We start from the raw sequence: 9,918 nt of genomic DNA on the forward strand, positions 1-9,918 counted from the left end.
AATAATTTTATAGAAAATTACTCAAATGTACTTTGATAAAGATGTAATGTATTAAGTATAGGGAAAGTATAATGATAGGAAATTAGAATAGAAGTATGGTAATACGATAAAACAATAGATGTACAAATAGATAAGGAAAGGGAAATTGCCATGGAGGGCACAGTAGTATCAGGAAATGGATAAGTATAGCATAGGAACAGTTAAATATTCAGGAAAAGCCCCAGTATGGGAGGGGCAGAGGTAGTTAAAATAGGAAGAATTTCCTGGTGTTAGTCAGATAGAGATGTAGATGAGAAGATTAGATATAAGGAGTGATTAGTGAAGTCCAAGACCATAAGGCTGAGAAGCACAACAAAGAATGAGCTTTTGGGGCAGTATGCGCACGCCACCACTAACTTTAGCGAACCTTCTGTGGACCTCCGGGGCCTGCAACCCAAATTAGGTTCAGCGGAGCGTGCTTTTACCACTTTCCAAGAGGGAAAGATGGACGTCGAACCATATCAGGAAGGTGGGTCTGAATCCATGAAAGTTATGGAGATGGAAAGAGTATCTCAGAGGCCAGGGATGCCAGACCAGGAAGGGATAACTCAGGCTGAAAAAAGACGTAAATGTTGTGTAAGAGGGTTACATTAGCCGTCCTGAACCCCCAAGCATGTCCCAGTTTGAAGTATGTATAAATGTATATAACGTTGCCCAGTACTGTTGTTAAGACGTATATTTAATGCTGCTGCATATATAGATATTGTACATATGTATTTTAATGTTCTTGTGGCTGTATTGTATGCATTATATACAGGGAGAGTGTAGCATACACATTAGGCCACTTGATGGAGATATAATAGTATACTTAATATAGGATAAGAGGCTTATAGAAAGTAAATATAGGAGGGGCCACTTAGGTTAGAGGAAGAGAGCTTCCTGAATAGAGTCAGAGGGGTGAATGCACCCATAGAGCTCGGGTTGGCTAATAGCCCGGGCAACTTAGATGCCCTGAAACATTGTGTTCAAGCAAGAGGCCAGACATCCAGAGCGAGTGGGACAGAATAGCCGCAGCTGCAGGAGCTACAAGTGTGTGAGCTACAGGAGAAGACACAACAGGACAGACAGCTGGGTCATTCACCATGTGGCAGGTGATAGCATGGGCTGATGCCCTCAGATCCGGGGCAAAACGGCTGAGGGAACACCCAGTAGCAGTGAGTCTGGACAGGGAGGACTCTGAGAAAACATACAAGATGGTATGACTTGATCTCGAGCCGCGTGACAGGGACATAAGTGAAGGGAAAGCTGAAGTGATGTGTATTGTGAAACCTGCTGTGGATGCTGTATTGAACCTGGCTGTGCTGTGAAGACTTGAGAGTAAAGTTATACATTTTGAGTTGCACCTGGACTGTGTCTCTGTTTATTCAGAAGCGGCAGGAGGTGACCTTAAAGAATAGATAAAAGACCGTGATGGTGCAGGGGACAGAGAAACAAGTAAGCTTACAGTGAAGCATGATTTATATGTATTGGGAGGCCAGGGCACACAAGACCAAATGAGCTCAGCTACAACTACGGTCCTGCAAAGCAGGATGTGGATTTTTGTCCGCACTGCCAAAATGATGAAATTCCAAAATGTTGTAGAAGTTTAACGGTGGATTATTCAACGCGTTTCAAGGTTAATACAGCCCCTTCTTCAGGAAATATCACGTACAAATTACATAGGTGTTGACTATACATTGCTTATATAAATCCAACATTCAAAAAAATGAGCGCCAAATAGTCAGATGACACATGACAAAGTTCAAAGTTACTAGGTAATTAGTATATCATTGCTTGCAAAGAATTCAAAGTAATTATTTAAAAATACCATTAAAATAATATGTCAATTTTAATTTACAGGTTATCAAACGAAAAATAAAGATAAAAAAAATCATTTATTTTTTTTCAACAACTACGGCTCTGGCTGACCTCTATAGTAGCATCGTGCTGTGCTGTGATGAAGAGGGAGTTTGAACTGTTCAGTAAACTTCATCTGTTTGGAAAGGATCAAGTGTCTCCTGTTCAATGTGCGACCATTCCTGGATCTGGAATTGAGGCGTCAGCGACAGCTTCCAGCCAAATCATGAGTGTTATAATGCACACACACCTCAAAAGGGTCTCTCGCATGAAAACCTGACACTGCCGCCGGCACTCGGACCGGAGCGTGTGACTGCATATATTTCTATCCTGCCGCACACTCCTGTCCGGGTGCCAGGTTTTCATGCGAGAGACACGCGCGAAAATTGTGCGAGTCTCTCACAAGTGAGTATGACCCCTTAAATAGAGTTATATCTAGTCACTGTACTGAACATCTCTGCTTTTTAATTTCTCATTTTTAGTTGTGCAATGTGGTTTTAGAACATAGAGAATAGTTGATGGTCCATATGATGAGTTATTCTGACTCATGTTCTTTCAGTTCTTCTTGGCAGACCCAGCTTTGGTTCAGTTTTATATCACTTATCAGTCATTGTTTCACACCACTAGTAAGTACTGTAAAAGTGTTATCTATATATATATATATAATTGCCTTAAATTGTCTGTCATCCACTTCCGCCTGCATGTCCCCGAATCCCACAATCCACCGCGCCGCAGCGGAAGTACGCCGATCGCCATATTGGAATACCCAAGTGATGGGTATTCCAATATGGCTCCCGCTGGTGGTACCAGGCCCTTCCACAGCACCACCAGCGGGACACCACCGGGACCCCACCACCACCGCCGGACCCGCTGCCGCTGCTGGACCCGCCGCCGCTGCTTGACCTGCCGCCGCTGCTGGACCCGCCACCACCGCCGTCGGACCCGCCACTGCCTGCCCACCCACCTCCGTTACAGCCGGCAGGAAAGACCGCAGCTTGCGGCCTGTGCTGGAGATGGGGTGCGGGCGCCCTCTGGTGGCGCCGCACCCCATCTCCAGCACAGGCCGCAAGCCGTGGTCTCTCCTGCCAGCTGGCCGCCACCAGGACCCCCCCGGCTGGACTCACCGCCGCTGATCCTCCCTACCGCCAATGGACCCGCCTCTAATGGCCACACCGCCGGACCCGCCGCTGCCTGCCCACCATGTGCATACACACACGTACATACGCACACATGTACACACACACATGTACACACATACATGTACACACACACACATGTACTCACACATGTACTCACATGCACACACACACACACACGTACTCACATATATACACACATACACACACATACTCACATACACACACACTTGCATACACACACTCTCACACTCACATACACGCACACGCACTCACATACACACATGTACTCAAATACTGTACACACACATGTACTCACACACACGTACTCACATACACATTCTCACATACACACACGTACTCACATACACACACACACGTACTCACATATACACACACACGTACTCACATATACACACACACACACGTACTCGCATACACTCAATCACATACACACACTCGCATACACACACACACACACACGTATTCACAAACACACACACGTATTCACATACTGTACACACACGTACTCACATACATACACACGTACTCACATACACACACACATACTCACATACACACACGTACTCACATATACACACACACGTACTCACACACACTCACACACACACACGTATTCCCATACACACACACACGTATTCACATACACACACACACACATATGTACTCACACACACACACATGTACACACACCCCACACACACTTCCCTCCCGATGTGATAGCATCGGGCACACCTCTAGTTACACAATAAAAAAATAACAATCCATCTTAGGCAGTTGTAAATGTATGTCAGATTTAGCAATGAGAGAACTGTTTTTTCTAACCAACAGTTTAGCCTCTGCATCATTCTTGTAACTGTTCATTTTTGCTCTACATGCTTGCTGAGTTGGAAGGCTGTTCAAGGTGTCATGTCACAGGAAAGCTAAGGCAGAAAATCGAAAAAACTCTATGGCTTTAATTCATCAGAACTTTTAAGTCACAATTATGGAGTTTAAAGCTTTGAAAAGTCACAGCATTTTTGGTACAGCACAAGGCTATGCTAAAATTTTGCAACTTCTGGTGTTTTCAGGCCATTTTTGCCCAGGTATGACAAATTAGACATATTTTTTGCCCAGCTCTGCCAAATCATGACAAGTAGCGATGTCCCAAATGCCACAGCTCTTACTCTAGTCCCCGACTAAAGTAAGATTTGTGACAAGAAGCACATAGAGGTGCATACCACTTGTTCAATGGTCCAGATTACTTTTGAGGTGTTAAGCTCTAAATGAATAAGGGGCATTAGATTCCAGCCCACCTCTTAATCTAGACCAGTGTGAACTACAGCAGTCTTGATAAATTATGGCCTACATGTTCACATGGGATGGATTTTTCATTTATCATTTATTTCTCTGGAAGAAATGCAAAGCTGAAATTCAGATTTTTGCTACAAATTGTCCAACAGGTCCGCACTCAGATTAATCCAATTGTAATTCTCAGATTTTTCCACAAGGACTCTGGAACAATGATAAATATACTGAGGATTGGAAACAATTTTTCTGCGCCTGTGTGTACTGTACAAAATACCACATTGGCATTCAATGCTGGAAAAATGTCTGAAGATTCTTTCAGGATTCAGGCCACGTTCAGCATTTGATCAGTATTAGATCAGTATTCGGAAGAAAATACCAGGAGTGGGTGAAAATAAACAAGTGGTGCACATATTTCTAGCAAGCCATGTTCACACATTCAGTATTTGGTCATTTTACATTTTACATGAGTATTTGGAAGCCAAAACCAGGAGTGGGTGATAAATACAGAAGTGGTGCATATGTTTCAGTGTAGAATCCATGCCTGATTCCTAAGGCTATGTGCACACAATGCGGATTTTTTGCATTTCTGCAGCGTTTTTTTTCCTGCCCGGAAATGCACCAAAAACCCAAAAGATTACTAAAGCAAGGTTAATCAATGAGAATTCAGAATTGTTGTGTACATAATGTGGAAAATTCCGTTAATAGGGCATATCAGGGCCAGGTTTAGGAGCAGTCAAAAAGATGGGTGGGAATGGCTGCTCAAAAGGAGACCAGACACCCAAGAACAAAGCAGTCAAAAATCCATAAAATGTAATATTTTATTGAATGTTATTTAAAACTGATATAAATATATCTCTCAAATATGGACATACAATGTATGGATAGGGAGGAACAAATTATGGACAAAAGTGGTCAAAGACCAACCATACTGCAGCCGCAGCAACAGGCAACAATAATAATGGCTATAAAAATAGACTAATAATGAATCAGAGACACTTGAAAAATGGTAATCCTATAGCAGAAAGTGTTTGAAAAAACATCACAATATAGCAAGTGCTGCTGCAATCATGAATAATATACAAAGAGTCACTGATAATTAAGCATATATTGTATTATAACCCAGGCGGTGCTCAAAGAGCAGCGCAATCAGAGTAGTAAATAGCTATATGCGTATACCTGGAGACAGCGGAGGCAGGGGGTCGGTCAAATCCCTGACGCGCGTTTCGGAGCCAAGGCAGACTCCTTCCTCAGGGGGCGCCTTATTGTTGCCTGTTGCTGCGGCTGCAGTATGGTTGGTCTTTGACCACTTTTGTCCATAATTTGTTCCTCCCTATCCATACATTGTATGTCCATATTTGAGAGATATATTTATATCAGTTTTAAATAACATTCAATAAAATATTACATTTTATGGATTTTTGACTGCTTTGTTCTTGGGTGTCTGTTATCATATGTGCAGTTTTCCTATACTGTCCAGTTTATTATGTGGATCATGATATACGATATATATTATTGATCATCTGTTCATGGCCACTCTAACCCTTGGTTATTTGGCCTCCACATAAATATGCCTACTACCTATTCATTCAAAAGGAGACCAGTTGTCTTATTCAGTGTCTGTATCTGGAGATTTGTAGACCTCCAGTATTGCTTGAGTTTGCTAAAGGACTCAAGAGCTGGACACTAACCCACACTACTTTATTGACTATTTACTTTCTGCTTTCACTCTGCACTGGGAAAGGCTGTCTTTTTGTTTGGTTATGCTGAGCGGTTTATGAAGTTTTAATAAACCAGTCTGGACATTTTACTGAAACAGCTTCCTGTGCCTACCACAACAGGAACTGAGTGAGTAGAAAGCCTCCAATTAGTGCTAGAAGCACAGGCACGAATACTGAGGGGCAGTGACTGCCACAGAGATACCGCATGTACGCCAAGTTGAAAACTGAAATCTTAGCGAGCTTAAGAGCGACTGACTGTCAATGAGAAACAGATGCACCACTGGGACTATTCCAGTGACAAACCTCCCCAGTCTCAGTTGTGCAACCTCTTACACCTGGTCCAAAAAAGGTTGCAACCTGAATCTTCCTCCATAGCATAGATAGTGGAGAGCGTCACCCATCAGACTCTCACCAACAACAGAAACCTTCAAGAAGAACCTGAAGACCCACCTGTTCTGACAAGCCTACAGCCTGCAATGATCCTCAGTCTACTGAACCACCGCATGACCCACTCTACCCTCTCCTAGTGTATCCCCTTGCGGGTAGGGTCCTCTCTCCTTCTGTACTTGTGTGTCCCTTGTCTTACACGTGTTTATTGTACTTGTCTATATTTTCCCCCTTTTCACATGTAAAACGCCATGGAATAAATGGTGCTATATAAATGCATAATAATAATGTATAGCTTCATACACTTCCTTCCAAGGCCATGCAATCTTGGGTTGACCAGGAATATCCATGGAATACCGATGACCTGGTGGGCCAGATATAAATGTACCAGGCAGTCAAGAGTTCCTTTGGGAAACAAGGGGTCTTAGCATCTCTAAGGTGGGATTCCCAAAGTGGGGGTTGACACCCAAAAGAGGGTAGCTAGAGCTACACCTGAGGGGCGTCCAAGAGCCCAGGAGGCATCTGAATTGTTGTCAAAGGCCCCATCTAATAATGTGATTTGTTGGAGGTGTTACACCAGAGGTCATATAGCTGCCCATTGCTCCATGACCACCAAGCCAATGGACTGCAGCAGCATAGAACACATATTTTTATACCCTGCCTGCACTGCTGTGACTCAACCAGGCGAGGAGCTGCAGACATGTCCCATCAGTGAAAGGAGGGCAAATGACTGGTCTATTGAACTCAGAAAGTTTGGTCACCTTAGACATTACCACAGTTCCTCATCGGCTGATTCCTGGGAAGATGGTGGCGCCTGCTGTATCTATGTCGCCTGAATGGTCATAGAAACAAACTGTGGCATTGAGTCCCATGAGATTGGCATAGGCAAGGACCTATTACAGCCTGTTATAATAGGGTGGAACTTTTCCTTGTTCTGGGACTTGTGGGGGAAAGTGGGTTTACCTGGTTGCTCAGACGACAAACAGGTTGCTCCTAAAAAAACCTTATAGCAGGCCGCAGCTGATGGTTTTCCTTTTTGTGTGCTTGTTGGCGAAGAGGTAACATCCCAGGATGCTAACATACCTGACCTGGAGATGTCCGGGGGAAACTTTGAAAATGCTCAGCTCAGAGATATAACTCTAAAAAGGAGCATTTAATAATATAACTGTACTTAATGGCGTTGCCCAAGAGTCGGGGTCTGACACTTAATATCCATATTTTGCCATTAATGAGTTGCTATATTGGGTCACCAAGCAGAGTGGTGAAGTAATCAAGCAGTTACTGGTGCCAGGGCCGTACAGACGCAAGGTGTTAGACATGCCTATATACATGTGTTAGGTGGTCATCTGGGGGTATAAAAATTCCAGGAACGAATCCGTCAGAGGTTCTACTGGCCCAGTTGTTACCGAGAAATCCTGAATTATTGTAGGTCTTGTCCCACCTGCCAGCTGACATCTCCGGTGATTCACTTCTGTAGCGCCTTAAAGCCGTTGCCCATCATTGAGGTTCTGTTTGATGGCATAGCCTTGGATCTTGTGGGACCCCTGATCAAGTCAACCAGAGAGCATCAGTATATCCTACTAGTCCTGGACTATGCTACATGGTATCCGGAGACAGTACCATTATGAAACTCCTCTGTCAAGTGTATAGCTCGGGAGTTGGTCCATATCATTTCCAGAACAGGGATTTCCAAGAAGATCCTAATGGACCAAGGAACTCCATACATGGCAAAGATCATAGAATGGTAGAGTTGGAAGGGACCTCCTGGGCCATCTGGTCCAACCCCCTGCTCAAGTAAGGATTCACTAAATCATCCCAGACAGATGTCTGTCCACCCTCGTTTGAAGACTTTTATTGAAGGAGAACTCACCACCTCTTGTTGCAGCCTGTTCCACTCATTGATCACTCTAACTGTCAAAGTTTTTTCTAATATTTAATCTGTGTCACCTCCCATTCAGGTTCATCCAATTGCTTCTAGTCTTTCCTTGTGCAAATGAGAATAAAGATGATCCTTCTACAATGTGACAGCCTTTGAGATATTTGTAGACAGCTATTAAGTCTCCTCTCAATTTTCTCTTTTGCAAGTGAAACATTATCAAATCCTGCAAAAGTTCCACATAGGACATAGTTTGCAGACCGGTCACCATTCTGGTCGCTCTTCTCTGAACTTGCTCTAGTTTGTTGATGTCTTTTTTAAAATGTGGTGCCCAAAACTGGACACAGTATTCCAGATGAGGTCTAACCAAAGAGGAGTAGAGGGCAATGATGACTTCATGTGAACTAGACTGTATGTTTCTGTTAATACATCCTAATATTGTATTTGCCTTTTTTACTGCTGCATCACACTGTTGACTCATGTTCAATCTGTGATCTATAAGTATACCCAAGTCTTTTTCACATGTGATGTTGCTTAGCCCTATCCTCCCATTCTGTATATGATTTTTTCATTTTTATTGCCCAGATTTGGTACTTTGTATTTTTCCCTGTTATTTACTGACCACTGCACCAGTTTATTTATATCTTTTTGAATCATCTCTCTCTTTCCTAGTATTAACTATCCCTCATAGCTTTGTGTCATCAGCAAATTTAATCAGTTTACCCTCAATTCCTTCATCTAAATCATTGATAAAGATGTTGAACAATACAGGGCCCTGTAGTACTCCACTTGAGACATTCTTCCAACTGGATGTGCAGCCATTTACGAACACTCTTTGGGTCTGATCACTAAGCCAGTTATGAATCCACCTAACAGTTGCCTTGTCCATTCCATACTTAGTCATTTTTTCAATAAGGATTGTGTGAGATACTTTGTCAAATGCTTTACTGAAGTCAAGATATACTATATCTACAACATTTCCCTGATCCACCCAGTCAGGGATTCTGTCATAGAAGGAAATTAAGTTAGTCTGGCATAACTTATTAGTTACAAACCCATGCTGACTTTGTTTAATCATTTCATTCTTATCCAGGTACTTACATACATGTTGCTTAATAATTTGTTCAAAGATCTTTCCTGGTATAGGAGTCAGACTCACCGGCCTATAGTTCCCTAGGTCCACCTTCTTCCCCTTTTTGAAGATAGGAACAACATTTGCTCTTCTCCAGTCTTCTGGGACTTCTGTTCTCCAAGAATTTTCAAAGATTACGGAGAGTGGTTCAAAAATTTCTTCTGCAATCTCCTCTGGGGTGTAATTCATCTGGACCTGGAGACTTGAATTAATGTAGGTTAGCGAAGTGTTTCCTCACTGTCTTGCTGTTTATAGATATCCTGGATTCTTCTATTCCCTTAATAGAACAGTGAAGATCAGTTGATGTTACATTTCCTTTCTGAGAGAAAACAGATGCAAAATAGGAATTTAAAAGTTTGGCCTTCTCAATATCCTGTTTTACCATTTCATCATTTTCATCCTGTAAAAATCCTATAGCATCTATGACTTTTATTTTACTTTTGACATATCCCCAAAATCCTTCTTTATTTCTTTTGATGTCTC

The 9,918-nt window shown here is 42.7% G+C and overlaps 1 long non-coding RNA gene across 1 annotated transcript in view; it reads left to right on the forward strand.

The window, feature by feature from the left end:
• Window positions 1-2,025, forward strand: part of LOC141086064 (uncharacterized) — a 60,015-nt gene extending 57,990 nt beyond the window's left edge. The window contains exon 3 of the long non-coding RNA XR_012231496.1: window positions 1,879-2,025. This is a non-coding gene — a long non-coding RNA (uncharacterized lncRNA). The remainder of the gene's footprint in view (window positions 1-1,878) is intronic.
• The last annotated feature ends 7,893 nt before the right edge of the window (window positions 2,026-9,918 follow it).

The sequence above is a fragment of the Dendrobates tinctorius genome, unplaced genomic scaffold (assembly GCF_039654945.1).
Source record: "Dendrobates tinctorius isolate UK_male_01 unplaced genomic scaffold, ASM3965494v1 ptg000030l, whole genome shotgun sequence".
Lineage (NCBI taxonomy): Eukaryota > Metazoa > Chordata > Amphibia > Anura > Dendrobatidae > Dendrobates > Dendrobates tinctorius.